Source organism: Lathyrus oleraceus, chromosome 3 (assembly GCF_024323335.1).
Source record: "Lathyrus oleraceus cultivar Zhongwan6 chromosome 3, CAAS_Psat_ZW6_1.0, whole genome shotgun sequence".
NCBI lineage: Eukaryota > Viridiplantae > Streptophyta > Magnoliopsida > Fabales > Fabaceae > Lathyrus > Lathyrus oleraceus.
In genome coordinates this window covers 249,938,575-249,958,362 of record NC_066581.1, presented here as the reverse complement: position 1 = coordinate 249,958,362, position 19,788 = coordinate 249,938,575, and the positions used below count along the sequence as shown (strand labels likewise).

At 38.1% G+C, this 19,788-nt stretch overlaps 1 long non-coding RNA gene across 1 annotated transcript; it reads right to left on the bottom strand.

Moving 5' to 3' along the window:
• Positions 1–15,484: 15,484 nt before the first annotated feature.
• Positions 15,485–18,424, bottom strand: LOC127126688 (uncharacterized). The gene is made up of 4 exons (XR_007805069.1): positions 18,067–18,424; positions 17,223–17,441; positions 16,300–16,398; positions 15,485–15,767 (listed from the first exon to the last, which is right to left on the bottom strand). It is a non-coding gene; the product is annotated as an uncharacterized LOC127126688 (long non-coding RNA).
• Positions 18,425–19,788: the final 1,364 nt, after the last annotated feature.

Here is a 19,788-nt window from a genome sequence, read left to right as displayed (position 1 = left end):
CCGACAGTTTTTCCCCAGTAGAGTTGCTTATGCAGTTAGATTCTATTTGGATGATATCATTCTCCCTCAGTGGGTTGTTCCCCAGTGGAGCTTTGTGGATTTGCTTCTACAGCAGTTCGTGCTTGTGCAATGCACTTTTGTTTCTCAGTTGACACTGGGATCCCTTGCAGATACTTTGGGATTTTCTCTTGTTCCCCGACAGATTTGTATTGGTGGCTGCTTCTGCCCGTTGTGACTTTCTGTATCCTGATTGGGTTGTTTCCTGATATCTCTGACTCTCTGCTTCTTCAGCAGTACTCGCAGATCTTTGCTTTACAGCATGTAGATCTCCGCAGATTGGCTCTCCAGTTGGTTTTTCCCCTGGAAGTATAATACCGGGCGTTTGATTCCTGGACCTGTTGTGTTAGAATTGTCTGTCTTGTCAGCATTCATCAAACATAAATCACGCATATTCATGCATATTCATAAACATTCAGATATTCATGTTACATTTCTTGCCATGTATCCGTTGTTTGTTACTCCCTGCTTTTGGGGTGATATAGATCTCTTTACAGATCTCCCCAAGCAGATGTCGGGTGTTTAAAATCTCTCCATATAGAGTCAGCCCCCATAAGCAGAAAATGGTTGTCTTTCCTTCTGCAGTTCCCCACTGAGATATATCCTCGTGGATGACGGTTTCTTCCGTTTCCTCCCAACACACATATTGGGATGGATTTTCCTATTTGAGTTATATCCTCATTAGGACATGTCTTGATTCAGTCTGTCTTTTCGGATTATTCCCGAATTGGCTATTTGTCAAATATCTTGTGCTTCCCAGTGGGTTGTTCCCCGGCGGAATTTTTTGGGCCTCTACCCTCATACCGGTAGTTATAAGTCCTATTTTTCCTGGCTTTCTTGACAGAATTTGTGGTTATACACCTTTTATTCTCCAGCCAGATTTTTTGGTTTTCTACCTAACAGCCGGTAGTTGTAAATCCTATTTTTCCTGCTCTTCAGCAGTTTGTGGTTTGTTATAAGCCCTATTTTGGTTTCCCGTGCGGATTTGTGATTTGTTCTATCCCCACGCGGAGTTGTTGGTCTTCTACCCCGTATTCGGTAGATGTAAACCCTAATTTTGTGGTTATCCCCACCCTTTTGGCCCTCTGCCTACAAACCAGCAGACGTAAGTCCTATCTTTGCGGTTTTTCTACAAACCGGTAGTTGTAAACCCCGTTCTCTCCACTTGCAGAGTTAACTTTGTTGTTCATCCCAACCGATGACAATTTTCCCCTTGTGGTTATCTTCATCTAGTTCTTGATATTGATTTTTCTTTGCTTGGATAAGTTGCTCAGATCAGCACTTGTATCCCTAGCAAGTCTTTTGTGGATAATTGCCGTATGCTAGCAATTTTATCCCCAGCGGGTCCTTTCACCTTGTGTCAGTGATTGTGTTCCCCGGATCATTGATTCTCACCAGTGAATCCTCAGCAGATCGCCTTTCATTTACCCTTTTGTTGGTAATGTCTGTTGCCCCTTTTGATTGGTCATCATTATATACCTAGTTTGGTATCCTGATGCCTTTCTTTTCGGTTGATTTATCCTTTATTAACCCAGTAACCGGTTGTGGATAATCTTCCATGCGAGTATATTATTCACGGTCTGCCGGTAATGAATAATATATCTCATGCACTCTGCAGTCGAAACCTTTTGTGTTTTCTTTGTTGAGTAAGATTCGTTATTTTCCCTTTGCGGAGTCGAATATTTCTTTGTTGTCGGATAATTGCCGGATGCTTGCAATTTATCCCTTTGAGTTGTCTTTCGTTTACCCGGATGCTTGGTATCGATTGTCTCTCTCTTCTTTGGTTAGTCACCTATTATATACTCCGGTATCTCTGGTGTCTTTTCCTTTCGAGGATATTATTCACGGTCTGCCGGTAATGAATAATATATCTCATGCGCTCTTTAGTTGGAATCCTTTGTTGATTTTCCCCAGCTGAGCAAGATTCGTATTCTCTGTAGAATCGAATATCCATCCTTTAACCAGTTTGTGTTTTGGATGATGTGTGTTTTGGCATATATACCAACTCACGTTTCGGTAGATCACCTATTATATACCCAGTAACCGGTATCTCTGGTGTTTCTTACCATGCGAGTTTATTATCTACGTTCTGACGGTAATAGATAATATATCTCATGCGAGTATTCTTATCCACGGTCTGCCGGTAATGGATATTATATCTCATGCACTCTTTGGGTTTGTGTCCCCAGTTGAGTAAGATTCGTTTTCCCGTTGTGGATTCGAATGTCCATCCTATAAACAAGTTTGCTTTCGCTCTCTTCAGGATGATGAGTGTTTTGGAAGTGAAATCCAATTCACGTTTCGGTAGATCACCTATTATATACCCAGTAACCGGTATCTCTGGTGTTTCTTACCATGCGAGTTTATTATCTACGTTCTGACGGTAATAGATAATATATCTCATGCGAGTATCTTATCCACGGTCTGCCGGTAATGGATATTATATCTCATGCACTCTTTGGGTTTGTGTCCCCAGTTGAGTAAGATTCGTTTTCCCGTTGTGGATTCGAATGTCCATCCTATAAACAAGTTTGCTTTCGCTCTCTTCAGGATGATGAGTGTTTTGGAAGTGAAATCCAATTCACGTTTCGGTAGATCACCTATTATATACCCAGTAACCGGTATCTCTGGTGTTTCTTACCATGCGAGTTTATTATCTACGTTCTGACGGTAATAGATAATATATCTCATGCGAGTATCTTATCCACGGTCTGCCGGTAATGGATATTATATCTCATGCACTCTTTGGGTTTGTGTCCCCAGTCGAGTAAGATTCGTTTTCCCGTTGTGGATTCGAATGTCCATCCTGTAAGTCGATTTGCTTTTTCAAGCCCTCCTTTCGGATGATGAGTGTCTTGGCATATATACCAATTCACGTTACGGTCGGTCACCTATTATATACCCAGTAACCGGTATCCCTGGTGTTCCTTCCTTTCTGCTCCCTATTATGACCTCGGTCCCTTGTGGAGTCAGATTTTCCTGAGTTTATGTACCTTTTCCAGGTCTTTCTCAGATGTTTGGTTGATTGATATCTCTCACCCTTATACCGGTCTTAGATATTCATTCTTCCTGAGTTTGTTGCCCTTATACCGGTAACATCTCATTTCTTTGGTGCTTCCTCAGTGAAGTTTCCTATTGCTTCTCCCCCAGGAGTCAGCTTGTGTCTTTCCAATGGATTTATTCTCCTTTGGAATATTCTTTTCCCCAGTGTGAATCCTTTACTCCCCAGTGAGGTCTCCAGTTTGATTTCTGTTATTCCCTAACCAGAGTCGTGTTTTGTTCACGCTGTGTCAGTTTTGTCTATCCCCAACAAGAGTCTTGTTAGAGTCTCTATTCCTGGTGAGTGTATTACTCCGATGGATCGTCTTTTCTTCTGTGTGAATCATATTCCCCACAGAGTTTGTGTCTTTTGCATGCATACATTTACATCATGAGGTCTCTTAGGGACCAAAATTTGTCTCATTACTGTTATTTAAGCCCATTCTACCGCGTCGAGATGAAGATTTCTAAACTTCACTTCTCCGGCTAGAATGACCTTAAATAGGGGCATCTGTAAGACCCCAATTTTGGGCCCTAAGATCCCTCATGGCCCACATCATATCATATCATGGCCTCAAGGATCATTGCATGCCCTAGCTCCCCTCCTAGTTGGTGGTTTGCCTTGTGAGTGTGGTTCTTGATCACCAAGCATGTCTTGCATTTGTATATCTTTGCTTTTCATATGTTTACTAACCAAAAAGTACAAAAATATTGTCATTCTAACCATGTTACTTGCAGCTGAAGCAATCATCAGCCAATTAGGTCAAAATCAGTCAAAGTCAGTCATTGCAGTGGATGGTGGCCATTCTTGCAGGAATTTGGGCACCATGATCAATAATCAAGAGTTCATATAACTTGGGACATCATTGGGAATCAAGATATCAAGGAATTAGGGTTTGGAATTCATCAGAAGGTGCTTCAGTCAAGCAAAACCCTAGAAAAGTCAAACGTGGTCAACTGTCCATTTAATCAGTGATTTGGGGATGGGATTTGGTCTGAGAGGTCTCATTCATGCCTATACAAGCCTCATATATCATGTCAAGCATCCACAGTGAAGAAAATAAAGTCAGACAAGAAATTTCCCAAAATAGAAACTTGACCTGTAATTCAAATTTGCCAAAAATGGAAACTTCTTGATCTTAATCTTGCATCATGATACAAGCTCCAAATGAATTTTTGCCCAACATGAAAGTTGAAGATCTTGTTCTCCCATTTCCAAAAAGTCCAAGAACTCTCAATTCCCATGTATGGTTGGCAAGATATGATCAATTCATTTTCAAATTTTCTTGAACTTCAAAAGGCCATATCTCTCAAACCATTTGGCCAATTTTGGTGGGGTTTTTTTTTCCTACAAGTCCTATTTAATCCCCTCTTTCCAAAAATGTATTCCTCATTCACCAAAACATTACCATGCAAAATGGCATTTTTGAACCTACATGGATTAATTTCAAGTGAGTTGGAATTTTGACTTTTTCAAATAACCAATTTTACTCATTTTGGCCAATTGGAACTTGTTTGAAATGTTATTTGAAGCTTGCCCAAGGCCCAAACTCGGACAGAACTTACACCCTCCTTGCCACTTGGTGAAAATTAGCAAGAGAGCAAAAATGCTTCATTTGAGCTAATCTTGTTTAGCACTTCATTAACCAACATTAAACAGAAGTATTTAAACATATTTCCTGTCATTTACAAACCCTAGAGCTAGCCGCAGCCTCACAAACATACAGAAAACCCTCTTCTCTCAAGAACACCATTTTGACATTTTGCAATTTCTGCTCAAAAACTCTAAAGAACCACGAGCATCCCTTCATTGTTTCATCACCTAGCCATCATTTGGAAGCCTTTTGAAGCATCAATTACCAACTGGAAGTTCATCTTATGTTCTGTTTTCTTCAAGCTACATCCATGGCAATATGCGATTTAAGCACTTTCAAGCCTTGCTGAGCTAAAGTATCTCAACCATTCACCTCCTAGGACCTGCGTGTGCATCTGTTTGAAGCATTTGTGGCCAAAGAAACACTGAATCATCACTGAGCTTCATTTTTGGTTAGTTTTCGATTCACTTATTTTCCAAAATCGTGCCATGCTTTAGATAGTTTATACCTTGCTGAGTCCAATGAGCTTTAGATTATTAAAAATGGTTGAGTATGGAGTGAGTAATTCGGTTTTAAAGCTTGATGTTCATGGATGTTTTTGCTTGTTGCTTCGTGTTTAGTTTGTTTTAACGAATATGGATTTGGGATTATGATTGTGCTTGGTTTGATTGTTCGATTGGTATGCGTATTCATGATTTCTGGGCGATTTCGTTTTTCATGATTTGATGAAGATGATTACTGTAGTTGAAACCCTAAGAAACCCAGAAAAATTTCATGTGAATCGCGTTTCTGCTTTTGGACTTCTGCGTTGCATGAATTGTTACTGTGCCATTGCCCATGCTGAATCGTTGCTTGCCACATCACCATCGATGCTCACCGTTTCATTTAAGTGAATCCATATTTACCATCGTGCCACTGGTCAACCTTTTTGACTTATCAATCCATGGTTATTTGTTTATTTATTTCATTTGATATGCTCATCTTACAAAATTCATAACATCATCATTTTAATTCCAAATTTCATGAAATTTTTTGCATCATGTTCATATGAATGTCTACTTTTTTATCATGATTTTTGCTGATCTGAAATTTTTTGTGCTTAAAGTACACTCATCCATGGTTATTTTTATGTAGAGTTCTTGAATTTATCTTATTTGGTTGCTGAGTTATGAATTTGTGAAGTAGGGTGTGACAATGTGTGTCACACCAATGCTATGCAATTTCATGATTTTTGATGACATGCTTCCTGACCTCCAATTGATGTGAAATTTTGCATGAACCTTCTCTTATATGTCTAGTTCACATGTGAATTTTCTTGGAATTAATTATGCCATTTCCTAATTGTTTGAGATTTTTCTCCCCTGTCTAGTCAAATGTTGACTTTGTGTGACACATCTTGCCATTCCATTTGGGAAATTCTCATACTTTATTGGATGATCATGAAATTTTACATGTGCATACTAGACATCTTAAGCTTTGCCATGGTGTTGATACCATTCATTTCTCATCTGTTGTCATTGAGTTATGATTTTTTGAAGTTGATGTATGTTTGGTTGACTTCTTTGTGCATGCTTGAAATTGTTTTGGCTTTCTGATTTTAATTGACCATCTTCCCATGATCCAAATGAGCTGAAATTTTATATGCATGTCATGTTGTGGATTGTGATTGACCATGAATTATTTGGTGATTTTTGGAATTGATTATGTTTGGTTTTGAGCTAAGTCTTGCTGTTGACTTCTATAAGCTTTCATTTGCCATGCTTTGACTTCCTTTGCTTATGAAATCATGATGATGAATGATATGAACATGAAATCAATTGGGTTTGCTTCTTAAATGTTTGAACTTGATTTTGGTTGACTTTCCTTTGCTGTTTTGACTTTCTCATTCATTTTTGACCCTAGGCTTGTCCTAGTGGTCCTGTGGCTTATGTTTGAGTTCCTGTTTTCAGGTTAAGCAACCAATGCTTCAAAGAGAACAATCCAATTTGATTGAGCTTGATTGTTTATCATGAGCTAACCTCTTTGTTTTGTAGGTGGCTTGACTCATATGATTTGAGTCTTGTGCTTTGCACATTCATCTGATTATGTTGACTGTTAATTCTATTCTCATTTTGCTTTGACTTTTGAATGGTGTACTGATTTGTTTGACTATTTCAGGTACCATTAGTTGCTTAGTTCTTTGAACTTGCTTTGCTTTGCTATTTAGCAATTTGCATTTGAGGTATAATCCCTTTTCTTCATGTAGTCTGGAAGACCTGGCCTGTTATTTGGCCAGGCAACTGTCTGAAGTCCTCCTTAAGAGGCAATGCTTGTGTGTGTTTATATTTGTCCCAAGCAGGAAAAGTCCTTCAAATAAGGCAATTGGTAGATCAAAGAGATAAGCAACCTATCTCCTACTATTCTGTGAGTCTTCTCCTTGCTCCCATTACATGGTTGTAGCATTGAGATCCAAGCCCAAGATCTATAGAGTCTAATATGTGGAGAGAGTTCCTACTTTCTGAACTCCCACACCTTCTGATATTCAAATGCTCTCCCTGACCAGGGATAAGAGCAATGAGGCACACCCCTCATCTCCTCTCATCTGCTTCACCTTAGCCCCCTCAATGGCAAGGTTAAGAGCACCATTATCCTATTCCAGTTGGCTTCAATGCCTAACCCTTTTGTATGAGCCTCCTTGTTTGGTTATAGTGTGTGCTGAATGCTTTCATTGATTGATTGTTGTTTCATATGCACATGTTTGCTTGTATGCTTTATGCATTTATCATCATTAATTGCTCATTATTGCATGATCATCTCATTTGTCTTTGTGACATTATCATTGTTGTTTACCCATTGAGGACAATTGTAAGACCATATCCTTTGGCCATTGTTCCTATGATATGGAAGTGAGTTGTAAGACCATCTTATTGGCCACTCATCCTTGTGCTGGATGCATTTGTTTGTTTGTATGTGAGGATACAACTGTAAGTCCCTGCAAGTTGGCATTTGTATTCCTAGGATCATACTGTGGAGGTTAGAGTAAGCCCAGACAGATTGGCATCTGACATCCAAGTGTTTGTTTCCTTTGTTGGAGATTGGTATAAGTCCAGACAGATTGGCATCCGGTATCCACTTTTCATTTCTTTGTTAAGGAGATTAGTGTAAGTCCATTGAGTGGCCTCTGATATCCATTTCTGTTTTAGGAGACTGGTGTAAATCCATCTATTGGTATCCGATATCCGCTTTTGTTTGTGAGATTGGAGTAAGACCATTGAGTGGCATCCGGTATCATTTGCTTGCTTACATTATTATTATCCATTGCCCATTCCAAAGGACACACTTGAATCATCTTCTATATGATTTCAAGAGGTGAACATTCTAAGAAGTTTTACAATCCATCTTCATCCATTCATCCCCATTGTGTCCTAAACCTTTTCACACTTTACTTTCAAACTTGAGATAGATATTGTGCAAACATCTTCATGTTTTTTCAAACTAAAAACCTGGACCCAAGTCCTTGACTTTTTTCAAACTCCATTTCATAATACTTCTTTGAATTAATCTTAATCATACTTTGACTCTACTTTCATAATCACAATTAATTAACTTCACCCATTCACTTGTTTTGGCTTTGTCCATTGTTAATCTTTTCATGCATTAGCCATAGGTTTCAATTATCATTGTGGTTGATGTAAACCTCACCTTATCTTTAGTGAGTCGACAGTAAGACTTCCGTACTGAAAACAGGGTTAACCCCTCTAGTACGTCGAAGCTATCCTCGCATGGTGGATGTTGGTTTTGGTCGAGTGTTCTCCCATTGATAATGAAAAGCCTCAGTGCTATTGTTTAAAATTGAATCCACCAACTTTTGGAAATCTTTTAGCCGAACTACGGCGTTTTGATCCTTACCTTTGATGGAAGGTACGTAGGCAACGGGTTCATCCGTTCAAACCCAATAAAATTTGTATATTCTTTTCTCATCATCCCAATCATGTTTGCACAATACTTATGTCATAACAAATAACAATTTTATACAACAAGTGTGAAAAGGGCTCCCTAGGAGTACCTAGGACGTAGTGGGTGCCTAACACCTTCCCATTGCGTAATTTACCCCTTACCCAGACTCTCTGATCTTTTTATTAGTTTTCTACGTGTAAAACTTCTTAGGCTTTTGTTCGCTTTTTAGCCAGTCCTTTGGATAAATAAAAGTGCGGTGGCGACTCAAAATTCATTGTATCTCTTGCTTATGGTTTAATCGATAAATCATATAGCAACGAATACACCGCTACAGTATCCAAAGAAAGTGTATCTGATTTCAAAGAAAGAATATGTCACTGGAGTGAACGGTTTATGATTGAAGGCAGGTAATGGATCATGAAAGATATGAATGGTGCTATAAGGCGGAAGGAGGAATAGTTAGGAGTATGCTCACCAAGGATTCACATCCTCGTGCCTACGTATTCTCATTATGCAATGAGAAAATCAGAGCAATCATAGTTCTTGGAACCACAAAATCAAAGGAAAGACAAAGAAGTGTTTGTCTAAACAACTAGGATGAACAAGGAAAACAACTTCCAGAGTATGGTTGTAGTGAGGAGAAAGTATAACTTGTACCAACATAATGCTAAAATGGGAACTCATAAGGTAAACAACCAAACGAACGAAGAAGCAGTCAAAACTAGGCTCGACTCCTTTTAGTAACTAGGAAATGTTTCAAGAAGCAAAGTCCCCAGCAGAGTCGCCAGCTGAAACTAGCAGAAATATGCCCAAACGTATTACACGCTCGAACATACAATAGGGTCGCCATCGAACTTTATTTATTCCCGAAGGAAAGGGAAAATATCGATAAAACTCGGGGGAAAGAGATATGTTGGGTAAGGAAGTCGATTATGCAAGTGGAAGGTATTAGCACCCCTATAATCCATGGTACTCCATGGGAACCGTTTTGTTTGTTTTCGTTCAAATAGGTGTGATATCTAAAGATCACTCACAAAGGAATGGGGAAAAGGAAAGAAATAGATGGAGTGCTCGATGAGGATTAGGGCCCTCATGCCTATGTATCCTCATAGTGCAATGAGGAATCTAGAGCTCCATAGTTCATAGAACTAGTGATGGGAGATGAAAAGAGGTTGTGATCAAAGTATGGTTTAAACCAAAGGATGGTATGATTTGAACTCCAGCAAGGGGTGAAAGATGTGAACCCAAGAGTAAACTGGTATAGACCAAGACTCCAGCAAAATGAATTAAATGTTTGGGTACAAGCCAAACAACTCTTGGTTCACAAGGCAGACTATTCATTAGGCGTCCTAAAAGGATGAACATGGAAACCAAGGAAACATGATATTTGATCTCAAAACGATGGTATTGATTGGTGAAAGAATGATGGATTAATAAATAAGGTAGCTCACGGAGAATCTGAATTCTCCTGCCTATGTATCCTAATTGGGCAATGAGGAAATCAAAGCTTTCGAAACAAGATGATTGAGGAGGAAAAAGAAAAGATTGAATTATTGGAAGATGTATTAGAATTGATAGTTATTGGATAAGAACCACACTAAATTCGATGAGTAAAGGTGGATACGATAAGCAACGAGCCAAACGTCCCACACCCAAAGATATCTAGAATGAGTGTAGGAAAGCTCTAGTCTCATTCCTTCTTTACTACTTAAGGCTCGTGGCATGTAATTCTCGTCTTAACTTCTAAGTTGCTGGAGGAGAATCTTTGTCATGGTTTGTTGTAATGATGAATACCTTATCAATCGTTTGATTCGACTTGCACTAAAGTCTATGAATGGAGGTGAATACAATGATCAACTGGGTCAAGCGTCCCGTACCCAAAGATATTCAGAATGGGGGTAAGAATTCTCTAGTCCCATTCCTTCTCCATTTCTTAAGGCTCGTATCATACAATTTGATTATGATTGATAAGTTTTTGATGTGGTCCTTTCTTATTGTATTGCTTTGTTAAGAGAGAGACTTGCCAATCGTATGATTAGAATTGTGTTGAAGTCTATGAATAGAGGTGAATACGATGAGCACTAGGTCATTCCTCCCATACCCAAAGATATTCAGAATGGGGGTAGGAATTCTCCAGTCCCATTCTTTCTCTATTACTTAAGGCTCATGCCACACAATCCTAACTTTGATTCGACAAGCTCTTGAAGATGTCACCTTTGATGTGCTTGTACTATCCACTGCTTAGTATGAATGAGGATGCCTTGATGGAGAATCTGACTTGAGGCTTCGAGCTCCACAACTTAGAGAAAAAGTCTTATTAAATTACCAAAGGTCTTTTGGTCACTCAATTTAGACTGTGGTATTATACAATATCAAAGGATTTAATTGATCAAAATTACTTTTGATCAACTTGAATCGAGGGTTAGAATTTATTTTGAGAACTAGGTTAAAACCTAATCTAACAGTTATGATTAATCAAACTGATCTAAGGGATCATGTTATAGTTAATCATGATTTGATTAAAATTTATGTCAAAAATTCCTAAGGGAACATGCAATTATATGATCAAAATGCCAAAATGGTCCCCTAAGGGTAAAAAGGTCTTTTCACAAAAATATCCGATTATGAACACAAACTTAATTCCAATTAAATTTAATTATAAACTAAAAATTTATTAAGTCCTAAATTCTAAAATTAACCAAATGTTCAAGAATTAACTAAATTCTAAAATGAACTAAAATCTAACTATTTTCTAATTCCTAATCAAACTATATTAAAATCTAATTAGAAAACTATACAAAAATCCAATTAATTCCTAAATTCTAATTAAAATCTAAAGCCTAATTAAATCTAATTAAAATGCTAACAAAACAATTACTAAAAATATCAACACAAAATAAAATGGAATTAAAAGTAATTAAAATGGTAATTAAAATGTTGGGCCAAGGGGGATGCAAGTCTTGAATCTAGTGCAGAATTCAAAAAAAGGGGTTTTGGATCCAATAGAATGAGCCCAAATACCAAGAACTGTAGTTGGATTCAACAAGTATGTTGCTAAGCAAAACAGGGATGTAGAAAGCAAACTATTGGACTTAATGGTTAAACCTAACAAAATTTGCAAAGGGAGGTGCAAAAATTCAGCAAACTCAATTTCTTCTTTACACATCATTTTCCAATTTCATGTCAAAACAGAACCACCACCGGAGCTCCGACACCACCGCGGCGGAGGCGGCGGAGTTGGCCAGAATCAAGAAAATACCCCATTTTCTTACTCCTCTCAACCTCTTCTATCCTAATCCCTCATCCATTATAACCACAAATTAACTAATTCTGGAAATTGAGTCATTAAAGTCAAGAACCTTAAGCACAAAATCTGAAATTAAATGGAGATGGAGGAGAATCAAACCATCAAACCTTGGGGTTTTTATTCTCCACTACATAAGCTACATTATGGTATCAAAAATTCAGCAATCAAGCAAAGATGAAAATTCACCGATCTACAAGACGGAGGATTATCTTGGAACTTGTTGAAATTTGGAGGTGATAAAGATGAAGAAGAGAAAACCAGAGGTATGCTACTTGGACTCTTCAATCTTCTACTTCTACTATGAACTCCTCTTCTTCAAGAATCAATTCTGAAAAATTCTGAATTATTGTTGTTGATGTTGATTATGTGAATGTAGGGATGATTATTGAATGCAAGAGGTTTAGCATAATTGATAACAAACTTCAATGCGAAGCTTGCTCCAATGGTGGTTTGAGCTTTGGTGTAGGGAGAAGAATGGCAGAAGATGAAGTGAGAAATTGCAATGAGTAATTTGAGAGAATGAGTAGATTTTTTGAGAGCCTTTGGTGTAATGAGAGTGATCTGTTTATATAGGTTATATGTTTGGATCAAATGGAGGTTTGGAGTTAGTTTTGTGAGGCTTAGAATTGGTTAAATGAGGCTTGGAATTAGTTTGAAGAGGTTTGGAGTTAGTTGAAGTGGTTTGGAATTTGGTTTGGGACTGTTATGAGTAACTCACAAATGTTTGAGAAGTTTGGTGAATTGAAGTGTTAAGAGCTTGGTCCAATGCATGAATGATATGATTGGTGGCTGCATAATCATGTAGAGGTAGAAATGTGTATTGATGCAAGCATTGAAACTGGTTTGGAGTGCAAAACATACTGCATTACTGCTGAAAAATGCAACATTTTGGCTCACTGTCCCAGGTTAATCAGTTAACCAATATATGTTAACCGATTAACATCACGCAGAATGACCCTTTTTTGGCTACTTGAAGCAGGTTAATCGATTAACCAATATATTTTAATCGATTAACATCACACATAATGGTCTTTTTGTATACTGTCCCAAGTTAATCGATTAACCAATATATGTTAACTGATTAACATCAAGCAAAAATGATTTTTTCCTTTGTTTTGATGCATGGGCTCATGTTTGAGGCAGAATTGCTTTCCTTGTGTATGATTTTGCAGGATTGGTATGATCAAGGCTTGGTGTACTTGTTGATTTCGGTCTATTGGACATTTTGTACTAAAACAGTTGTTTAAACCATATTTTGTACTTGAGTGAATATGAACCAATCTTGAATCTGATTTCTTTAACTTGAATGAACATTTGTGCCATGAATAGAATAAATCAAAGACCGAGACAACCCCTAGTAACCCCAATATCCAATGTCATGATGAAATCAATACAACTACCTACATATGCCATAGATTGGAGTCATACGTGACTTGATCCAATAAGGAGTGAGACAACCGATATTGTTGTGTCAGTACCACTTTAGTAAAACCTTTGAATTAATGATAAAAATACAATTATAAATGAATGTGCTATGAGGGATGGATATGCAGACGCAATGGGAAATAAGCCAGACAAAAACTGCAAAAGGTAGGGCAAATTTTGGGGTACGACAGAGGAGAATCTACATGATTCAGGGTTCATGCTTTTATTTTTATGGAGGAAAGAAAAAATGAATGAAAACTTAAAAAGGAAATAAGAAACATTGCCATTTTTTTTTGTAAATGAAAAGGTAAAAATAAATGAAAGACAAAGAGCACAATTTGAATGCAAATGTGATGATTTCATTGATTAATTTGATTGAAAATTAAGGGGGGCCTACAGATGGTTCCCCATGCCTTGGGCATAACATGGTTATTTTTTTTGTTTAAGTAAAATAAAACAAACAAGAAATTACTTTTCAAACATAGTAACTTCGGGTGTTTCAGTTGCGGTCCAATTTGGCAGTTCTTGGCCTTCCATCCTCTTGTACACCAATTCTTCTTCATCAACAACGCTAACTCCTTCTTCTTCCACTGCATAGATATACCAATCTATGAGGTGTCTGGAGCTTGCAAAGATCTCTGATAATGGGAGCATTTGTCCCTCCACAACATTTAGAATTAACTTTTTCACATTTTGGGAGTGATATCCCAAACCAAAGCGGTCCTTATTCACAGGAAAATCCAATAATCTCCCCTAACCTTCAGGGTATCCAGCCTTAATCACAATTTTAGAATCCTCCAAAGAGATCATTGGTAATTCATTTTTCATTCCTTCCCTCACGGGGGCAACCATCTCAACATTAACCACCTCAAATAATTGGATCGAAATTTCATGCACTTCACCTCCTCCTTCAACATAGTGAAAAGACGTTGTCATACCCCAAAATTTCCCCTCCCTTTTCGCTTTTCACCTAACCTATAACTTGAGATCCATCTATATTCATCCATGTCTCATTCATATTCATCATTCGTTCATGATTAACATTTGCTAACAAGCATCATAGATTCAAGGCTTGTGGCTAACAAAAATCAGGGTTGTGACTTGAAGATCATGGTATTGCTCATTATATGGGTTGTAACCCTAATTCTTGATCTTAAAGGATCTTGTGGCTTGGCTTATGTGCATGGACTAGGCTTATAAACCCCAATTGGGGGCCTATGGTTTGAGGAGCTTTGTGGCTTGATTTGAAACCCTAGTGGTGGTTCATGACATTGGTGCAGTGCTTATGTTGGTTGCTCCTTGATTTGAGACCTTTGGTTATTGCTTGGCACTTGGATCTTTGACCTAGATAAACCCTAATTTGTTGTGACCCTTTATTCAAGGCATGGTGAATCATCTGATCATCTTTTGACCATAAGGCTTGCAAAAGCCTTGGCCCTTGTTCCCTTGTTGTTTGTCTAAACAACTTAACTTTATAACTTGATCCCAAACCCTAATTCAGGAGGTACATCATGCCCTATCATTTGTTGATCTTGCTTAAACATACAATCACTAAGGTTTGGCCTCGTGCCTTAATTCTTGCTTCAAGGCCTTGTTCTATTCATTGCATTGGTTATAATTAACTAAGCTCGGATTATGCATTGCTTTGCTTGTATACTTGTTCATGCATCCATAGCCATGGCATTATATTGCTTCACGCACAAGTTTGCTTCCAAGTTTTACTTTGATTCCATCCACAAGCATGACATAGTCAAGATGCATTCAAGTCATGTGGTTGCGTGGTTTACAAGTTTGCTCATCACTTTAGTCTATTGTTTGTGATTGAATTGATTCTTGTTGTGGAGGCCTTATTTCATTGTTCACTTTAGTCTATTATTTGTGATTGAATTGATTCTTGTTGTGGAGGCCCTATTTCATTGTTCATTGGCATATCACTTATGGTTAGTGGCATTTCTAATTCATGATGATTTCATAAACATTCATGATCACTTGATACTTTAAATTCATTCTTTCAAACCCATGGTCCATGTTTCATTTAAGGCCAGACAAACATTGATTTTAGTAGGCAAAAAAAAAGATATTGTTTCATTCCATTCAAAAGGCATAATTATACCAATATTCATTCATACATAGTCATATTTACATCATTAAAAAAATAATATAAAAAAATAATAATAACTTTGACCAAAGGTTGACTTTGGTCAATAGTTGACTTTTTGGTCAACTTTGACCAAAGTCAACACATTTGTTCTAAGATTCCTAAACTTCATGATGTCATCCTTCATTCTTCTTGCTTCATCATTTTCCTTACAAGTTAACCCTCTTTCCAAGTAAAGCTTGTTTTTGCATTTTTGTCATGGTGAGTTTGTTTAAAGCATTGGTTCAAATGTCCATAACATGTGGCAGTCCTGTAAAACAGTTAAGAATGTCCACAAATCAGTCCATACATTCATCATATGTCATGACTAACACATACATGTAGCATACATACACAAACACATGCACTTTTCCAAAATAACCATGGCAGCCAAAGCTGCAGCAAACAATGGCAATGCATTCCATGATATCAACTTCACATGGCAAAGCTGACCATTCAACCTTGCAGTCCTACAACATAAGCAGCAGGCTAAGAACATCATGAACACAACAAATCTGCAACAGACAAGTGCAACAAAATTCACAACAACTTAAGCACACTTTTAGTTGGCAATGCAAAACAGAACAATGGAAATGCAAATACAATTATGCAGCAACAATCCAATTCAATTAACATTTTAATTGAGCCAGGTTCAGAAGAAGACCAAGAAAATGCCACTTCAAAACTGCAGACAACCAAGCAAGTTCATCTTACCATCTACAATAATCAAGACAATCATGCAATGCCATCATGCTTCAAAACCTATAACAGAGTATATCAAAAACAAGCAGGAGTTATCACACCTTAAATTCATGCTCCATTCAAGTCTAGCTCTGCAACAACAAACCAATTCAAGGTCATGCATCATGCTCCAAACAGAGGAAAATAGAAAACCACTCCACCTGCATTATAACACAGTAAACATTCTACTGTCAACCAAGCATAGCAGTCAACCAGCTACGCACTCATTCATCCAGCATATACATGACACATGACAATCTTATCAATTTTAGCATGGAGAATTTTCACATTCATTCATATGCAGCTACCATAACCATGCATCTAATAGATACCAATTAATAACTTCCAACTGCTACTAATATCTAACCTAACAGTCATAATAGAAATCAAATTCATTCCTAACAGCTAACCATGCTTCACCAGAAAATCAACTAACCTAATAACTATTAATAAGAACCAACAGCAACAACCACCAGCTGCAGCAAGCATCTTCCACATCAGAACCAACATGGCCTAATAACTTTTAAAATAAACCATACATCATGTGTTCATGTTCAAGCCACTTGTAATCTAGCCCTATTCATACCTGGAACAAACATAATCACAAGTAGGGGTGGCAAAACGGGCCCGGCCCGCGGGCCATGTCCGTTTTACCCGTCAGTTTTGGCGAGTCGGGCCAAGGATTTAGGCCCTCACCCTCAAAAGTGTCCGCCCCGCCCCGTTTTTTTCACGGGCTTTTACGGGCACGTGCATTTACATAAATTTTTGTATTTTTAGGCTTAAAGAGTGCAGTGTCCGCGGGCTTTCCCCACCCCGCCCTCACTTTTTTGCGAGGCGGGTCTAAGTTTTAGACCCACATCCTCAACTATGACCGCCCCGTCCCGCCCCGTTTTTTTGCGGGGTTTTGCGGGGCGGGCCTAAACAGGACGGGCATGCCCGTTTGCCATCCCTAATCACAAGCCATGCTGCACAAGACAAAACTTACTCAAAATGCCATGACCTTGTACCAAACTTTTGATGCCCTGTGTCATTGAAGCATTAATCCCAATCCTGAAACACCCTGCAGCATACCCTGCTACGCCAATTCTCGTCCTCAGGTCATCACCTGAGCCTGCACATAGGTTTTGAGCCTTGAACCAGTCATAGAAATGGCTTGTTTCATGTTGAAGCCTCTCGCTCACCACCATCAGTAAAGCAACCTGCACTGTCATCATTGATTCATAGAACCACTAAATCAATTGTGCACCATCATAACACATAGCACATATTAACCGTTCTAATGCAATGCAACACAAAAAAGGGGCATCAAGCATTAATTCATGAACATAACAATATCGATCAACAACTAACGGTAATAATTGACACTAACAGAATTGGCTAGCTGGATAATTAACTTAGCTTGTCCGTAACTAACACTAACCAAAATTAACAGAACTCTAACATCTAACTGAACTCCCTTTCAATCTCACTAACGGTAACCACAACCCTAACGGAGCTACCCGAGCTGCCCAATTCAGTTAGCCACTCCCAGCCCTATAAATTCATATCTCACCCTCATTCATGAGTTTGGTACGTGACTCCCCCAATTCATCTCAATCCCTCACCATAAGCTCTAAACCACCGTAACTGTTAGAGCTTCGGCATCAGAAGCTCTAATCAATTGAGCTTCTACCTCCATTACCTCACTCTACGCCGACCTCAGAACGCCACTTACCACAAACAAGCACCACAATCATCTTCCTGTTCCTACAGACTAAAGAAATGGGGTAGAAGTGAGAAGAAAAAGCGCAAGGCTCAGAAGAAGAAGGAACAAAGGATTAAGGGAATACCTTAATCAAGACCATCATCGCTTCCATCTTCAACATCTTCTCCGACGAGGTAGGCATTTGATTCTTCCTCATTACGCATCATTTCACTTACAGATATGTAGAGGCTCACCTCAGGAATCAAAACACTCTCCTATCAGGCTCTGATTCCTGGAAATCTTCATTTAATTTGGATTTATGCTCCTAGGGTTCGTAATCTAGTTTTGTTCGATCTAGATTAAGGAGTGGAAATTGATGAAAATTAGGAGAGGATTCAGAACCAGGGCGAGGGGACGGTTGCTTTTTTAGGTTTGTTTGTGTGATTAGGATCGCTCGTCTACCTACGGCACGGCGAAGCGTTGCCTCCGGCGATGCTATTTGAAAGAAGGAGGGAATTTTTAGGGCGTCTCAGCTCAGGATTTTGGAGTTGGACCGGATCCCTCTCACTTAGACATTTGGGCTTTGTCCACTCTCTTTAGGCCTAACCTTCTAACCACACCCCTCAATTCCTGAGGCACCCCCTCTGAAACCTCGCTGGGCTTTGTTTGGGCCCAATGATGGAAACGCTACCAACACCCCCCTCTGATTTGGGCTTCGTTTGTGCCTAATACTAAAAATATTGCCGGCACCCCTCATTTCCCAATCAGGGCCCATTTACAGCTTTTCTTCAATTTTTGCTTGTTTGTTTTATTATATTTTTGTTTGGTGTTTTGTTAATTAGAAATTAATCAGGAACTAACATAACTAACATAATTAGAGCTTTAATGTAATTAGGATTTGCTTAACTCGGTTTAATTAGCAATATTAGATTTAGATAAAATATTAGATAATTATCCTTTTTTTAGAATTTTAATTAGGTATTAAAATTTGGTTATAATTTAATGAGAAAGAGATTAGAAATTAATTAGAGATTAAAAATCAATTAGGAGTTTAAGGTGTGATTACATTAAATAGATTAGGTTAGTTAGAATTGAATTTAGAAATATTAGGTTAATTAGATAATCTTTTGAGAATTTTAGAAACTAGGTTGGTTTAGAATTTAAATGGAGATTAATTAGATTTTTCATAATTAGAATTTTAATTCAATTTTTATGAAATTGTGAATTGACTGTTTTACCCCTATGCTTAGAAATAGCCTAATTTTTGCATGTTCCCCTAGTTCTAGGCGTGGTAAAAATAATTCAAATAATCCATTAACCCTTTAGGTAGTTGTATTCACTTTCAACTAGCTTTTTTCCAATTGATTAAGTTGATCAAAGTACGTTTTGATTAACTAAATCTTTTGATTGTGCTTAATTCCCCAAGCTTAGTCAAGAGATCAAAAGACCCTTGATCACTTGACAAAGCAAGTCCTTGTGATCAAGACGTGTTGGATACTGGATCTCCAACTTCAATCAAGATCCAAAGATCAAGACCAAGACTTCAAGCAATTCAAATCAGTACAAGACATGACTACTATTCAAACACTACAAAGGTCAAATCTAACACTTGTTGATCATGAGCCAAGTTGTGTGCCACGAGTCTTAAGTAATAGAGAAGGAATGAGACTGGATAACTTCTACCCTCATTCTGAATATCTTTGGGTACGGGATGAATGACCCAGTTGCTCACTGTATTCATCTTTATTCATAGGCTTTAGCATAATTTGATTCAAGTTAATTGTCAAGCATCTTCATCCTTCAAAGACAACCCTTCATCATGGGAAGCTGTAAGGAAATTCATATTCAAAACTCATCGATTATGATG